This window comes from Monopterus albus, unplaced genomic scaffold (genome assembly GCF_001952655.1).
Source record: "Monopterus albus unplaced genomic scaffold, M_albus_1.0 scaffold147.1, whole genome shotgun sequence".
In the NCBI taxonomy this organism is placed as follows: domain Eukaryota; kingdom Metazoa; phylum Chordata; class Actinopteri; order Synbranchiformes; family Synbranchidae; genus Monopterus; species Monopterus albus.
The window spans coordinates 806,601-812,532 of NW_018128027.1; positions in this window are offsets into that span (position 1 = coordinate 806,601).

Here is a 5,932-nt window from a genome sequence, read left to right on the forward strand (position 1 = left end):
TGCAGTTAGACAGATTTAATAAATATACGCCAAAGTATATGTGTGTGTGTGTGTGTGTGTGTGTGTGTGTGTATGCGTTTCTGTGTTAATTGAACCTTTTTTATTGTTTATATTGCTTTTTCAAACTAATTTCATTGAAATGATCTTTTCTCTTAAAATGATAAATATGTATCATGGCCAACTCATCGTGATATTAGTGTTCACTGTGTAGTTCTTGTGACTTCAGCTGCTTTGAAGCTTCTTAAAAACTGTTAATTATACAAAAACTAAAAACCCTGCTCTGTTTTGAATTGGTAATAAAGCCAGACCTTATTTCAACCAAATGATACATTTCCTCTTCTGATAATTTCCAAGAAGCTTTGACTCATGCTGTACTGCCACCGTGTCCCATTCAAGACCTGTGAAATTCTGTTTGTCTCTCGGTATTGGCACCAAGCATCAGGAATGACAGGACTTATTTGTTTTCATCCTGAGATATAACTGAATTTTGAACAGCCTTTGATAATAGGAATGCATTTTCATTCCAGTCTCTCTCTCTCTCTCTCTCTCTCTCTCTCTCTCTCTCCACATATGATACTAGTGGATTTAAGGTAGACTAATAATCAAGGAGAGCCATCACCTGTTGAGTACAGCGGAAACTGATTGAAAGAAAGACTTGAAAGCATTTGTACCTCAAAGTGATGGCACTCTCTAATGATAGGATTGGTTCTGGCACAGCATGCTGGCCATGTTTCTCTCAAAGCCTTGTGTGACAGCTCTTTAATTGGACTGCTCCGTTCCCTTAGTGCTATAAAATGTGTCTAGCCAGTATTGCTTGGCTGTTGTGGTATAATTATTCAACAGTATACTGTAATAAAACCAAGCTAGACAACATTGATCTCAAGGAATTCTCTAGATTCATTTATGAATACAGGCAATTTCATGTTCATTTGGACCTTGATGTCCCTCTCTGAGACTCACTGAATCATTTCCTCCCCTAATCAAGTGCTAACTGAGCGCTCATGCATGGAAGAGAAGGAGGAACTGAGACTCCTGGTGTTACAGTTAGAGTAGTGTTTCTCGCCTCCATCGCAGGATAATTACTGAAGCCGTGTCCAATTACCTATGTTTGTTGTTTGTAGTTATTCAAGTCAGTAGACAAAATGATTTTTGCTGTAGTTGGGAACAGATACTCTCATCATCATTCAGCCAGTGTATATAATATATGTGTGTCACAAATCCATGAAATGCTATATCCTTGACTTTGATACTGTTGACATCCTTCTCATTCGGTCTCTTCCTTGTTCCTCTTTTTTCCCCTGCACTGAAGGGAAGCAGAAAAAGACCCTTGTGAACCAATGCTTATATCAGTCAGATGAGAGAAGAGAGTGGGTTGTTTCTCCTCCAGCCTGTGGCTGCAGATTAGCCGTGAGAGCCAGAGGATCGCCCCCGTTCTCTGACAAATGAGAAAAGCCACAGTGGTCCTGGCCAAAGTGACAGGCCAAATGGAAGCAATTCCTCCTGAGGCGGGGGAGAGCAGATGTGACCAGGGCCCTGCTATGCCACTCTAGACAGCACCCTGTTTGTCAGTGTGTGTTTGTCTGTGTATCAGTTATAGAGACTTAATCCACAAGACAATTGACATTTTTCTCTGTGTCTCTGACCTATGGGAAACCCCATCAGTCACAGATCATTGTGCACGTTTACCTGGGTTGTATTTTGCTGTGTGCATTTGTTTTACCCCGCTTCACTCTGCCCTGTGCTCTGCGGGATGTGATTGTGGTTGGGGTTTAGGATGTACATATGAATTTGTGCTAAAGTAATAGGCAAAGTAGGCAAAGACTGTGGTATCATTCCCTTTATGTAACCCAGCCTCACTTCCAAGCTCTCTAGATGTGTGAGTAATTAACACTGAGCTCTAATGGATTAAATATTGCCCCGCTAAGATCGACTCTGTCTGCTGCCACTGGCACATTGATCTGCTGGCATCAAGACGCTTTCAGGAGTGGCGAAGAGAGTGATATGAGCAACATTGATGGAGGAAAAAAATGTGGTGAGTTTACCAGTCTTCAAACTATCTAAATAAACAAGATCTGTGGATGTAAAGTGTCTGAATGAACAGTCCAAAATAGGGTGATAAGTAGATAGATAGTTCACAGTTGGAGGCTATTTCCACTCATGTGTTGTCCTCAGTTCAGTCAGGGTGGCTGTCGAGATGCTGTCTTTCCTCGTCGTCTCTAAACCTCCGTTCTCCCCCCTGCTCTCTCTCCTGTCACCCAGAGCCAAGTGGTTCAGGCTTCACTTCTACACAGCCATCATAATTACTCTATGCCAGAAGAATCAATTACTGCTAAGCACCACTGTTTCCAGAATGGAGCTAAACATTAAAGTTTAAAAATTCAGAATTATTAAAAAGTCATGCTCTGAGGGACACATACAGAATATTTACTGTTAACAAATAACTTAATAACTTCACTCCAAATTATTAATTCATGGCTCATGTTGGCTCAGCAAAACGTGTCTCATGGTTAATTTTTCTGCCTCTATACACTGTTAAATATGCATCACTTCCTGACTGACTATTCTATATGCACACTTGACAAATCTGTTAGCACTTTTGTGACTTTATTAGAAAATCTGAGCCACAGTTTTGTGTTTAGATACTGATTTGAATATTCTAGGATGAACTATTGTTGTGCTTATAGCTTGGGAAATAGATGCACTACTCATGCATTACTCTGATGTGGGCTAGCTGGCATAGCTTGATAGAGTAGATCACTTTTATTTGAAGAATGGCTGTCTTTTAAGCCAAATGTCCTCAAGCTGCTTGACTCGTGATTGAGCTAATGAGGTGGTTCTGATTGCAGCACCTAATAATCCAGCAATCACGGATGGTGTTTTGATGTTTTTTTCTGTATCAGTCCCCTGCTGGGCGCTAACTGTTTCGAAGGTGAAATTATCAACCGACTAATCAGTCAAACTACTTGAACTTGAAGTGGGAAATGATTGTCATAAAACAAAAGTGGAAAACTATGCAGTTGGACATTTCTCTCAGCTCATTAAGGAGCAGGTAGTGTAATTGTTATACTGGAATAGATATTTTTGTCTATTCACTTGCTTTCATATAAAATCAATATGGCTAGTCCAGACTGTTGTGGTTTTCTTGGTCTTGATGCAGATTTGCAGAGCATATATAGGCTATATCTACTCCTTAAGCCAGTTGCTGCTGATAGCACTTCTCATTCATTTCCTCAGTGTATGCATGCAAAATGATTCCAATAGGATTTATTTCCTTGTTGGCGCTTTATGCACAATTCAAGTTGTAGGGCTTCCATGAGATTAATGTTACTGCTGACTTGTTCTAATAGCCATTGCAGCAAGCATTTTCCATTATAGGTTACACATACAGAAGTCCATGAAATGCAAATACCACTCTATATACCCTCCTGTTACAGGAGGTATGGACAGAATTAAATGGGCTGGGGGATGATTTAGAATAAGGAAAGTGAAAATGCTTGCTCTTTTAGCTTCTTCCAGCTGAGTGAATCAAAAACAATGTGGCAGAACCTGAAATAGTTGGCAGCTTTAGAAACAAGTCCCCGGGGGCCATAAATTGGCTCTCAGAAGAGGGAAAAATAAACAATTGCCCTTTACCTCCGAGATTGCGTGTCATCTCTCTGAAACTTGCAACTGGGCAGATTAAGGTCAAGTAGACACCCCCCACACCTCACCACCACCTCTTTCCCCTCTCCTCTGAAGGGAGCAGAGACGGGGTGAATAAAAAGCTGACTTGGAGGGGTTCAAAAAGAGCGACGGGTGAACCTGGGACTTGAAAGGTCTTTGAAAGAGGTTTTACACCCATCCCTGGTGGTTTTCTTCTCTCATTCCAAAAACTGTGTTGCTAATGGATGCTTGTCAAGCAGGGTGAGCCCACCTGCTCTTTCTAACTCAGCCCTGCTGGTTCAGCTCAACATAAATATGAAAGGAGCACAAATAGGGGTTAGTAGTGGTCCAGTGTCAGAGTTGTCAGTGGCCCCTTGATGGTGCAATATTCTAAAAAAAGGCATTCAAGGAACATATTTTACTGAGGGAAGACATGAACATTACCAGGCCGGTTCCTGCCCTTTAACTGTGCGTTAATCAAAGTGTTGGCCTACTAAAATGCCCCACATTTTGTAGGTAACATTAGACTACCACTATGCTAACACCATATTATGCCATTAGGTACTCGTCACAGATGATTAATCAGTGAAACTGAAGTGGCATGCCTGCCAATTGTAATTACAGAATCAATTGACACACAATTAAGTCTTTTGTTTCACTGGATTGTCCTGTCAGTCAGGAGAGAACACGTTCAGTAATGTGTGAGTGAATGGCATAACATTTTGGCTTTCTATGTCGAGGGCACAGTCACGAAGTCTGCCAGCAATTAAGAAGTATAATGCGCTGAGTTGAGCACAGCAACAAAATAGGCAGCAATTTCTTCTGCTCCTGTTGAAATTATGCTTATCAGGTACCTCGCCTCAGCAAAGGTGAAGGGTCGGCCTGAGCAGGCAGGCAGCATTTCTCCACATAATTGAGAGAAGTTTGGATTTAATTGTATAATTAATCTTGTTGAATTAAGTTACACAGAAGTCCGACCCCTAAATTGGGCAGTCTGGAATATTTTAAATTGCCTTAATGTGAAATCTGGCTCCAGAATGCACTTTGTTCTCTCCTGATGGTATGAGGTAAATTTTTAGTCATGATGAACACAATGTGCTGTAATAACTCATTAGCAGTTCTTATCATGTTGGTCCTTTTTATATGATTAATTTCCTCAGAAAGCAATTTCAAAAAAGAGGCTCACTCTATTGCATAGCTTATTGTGGGCCAGTGAAGTGAAAATATAAAGACAGAATTCATGGTAATGCTCTCATCAAACTGAATCTAACTATAATAAAGTTTGCTTTTGTCTATTGATTTTTTTTAAATTTTTTTTATTTTTTTTTTGATGAGGGTTTAGTTGCATAATTTGTTGTTTAGTTCATTTTTCTGCCTTAATGTATTCTGAAGGTAATCACAGTTGATCAATCCTCACTCTACCATTCCTAAGGTCTGGCACATTAGTGCAGCTTCTATATGAACGGCTAGCCATGGTACAGTACGTTCTGCTGTCCTACTGTGCTTGACTTTTGTTGCTTGATTAACATATTCAGTTTGCATTTAATATGGCTTTGGCTTATTGGGATTATCCCGAGGGTATAATAGTTACCCTGTGTAGAAGTGACAGCTTATTGGTGATTATAGCTTGTGGCAGCATCAAAACCCAAGGCTAACATATGTGAGTTAGCAACTAGCCCGTGCTGTTGTTATGCTATAAAGGACATAAAATCTTATCTGTGTCAGGACTCACCTGCGATGCCATCAATTTTCTTTTCATTTATTAGCTATACAATATGGGCTGTGTTGTTTATACACACAAGTGTAAAAATGATTTGTTGTTTAACTGATCAGCAAAAAATGAACAGACAGCAATTTTGAAAGTCAGTTTACTGATTAGGTCATTTGTTTACTGATGACATGACTAACAAAATACAGTAAACTGCTTCTTGTTTATGGAGTAAACCATCTATGATATGTTTTAACTGTGCTATTGTTAGTTTTCAATATATGTTCCCAGGATTGAATGAGTATTGATGAATGAGTGCATTATCAGAGTGAAGTTAAGTGCATTTAATTGAAGCAAAATTGCCAAATGTTCAGTGGTTCTCACATCAAAGTGTGAGAATTTTTGTCTTTTACAGTATATATTGTAAATGTAATGTCTTGGGGTTTTGGACTGTTCATCTTCTCATAGTCTCTTTTCCTAACTTTATTAGTAAAATGAAGTTTGTTTTTTTTATTGCTCGCTAAAATAACCACTGGTTACATCCCTAAAAGAGATCTCTGTTTCTTTTCAGCACTGTAAATA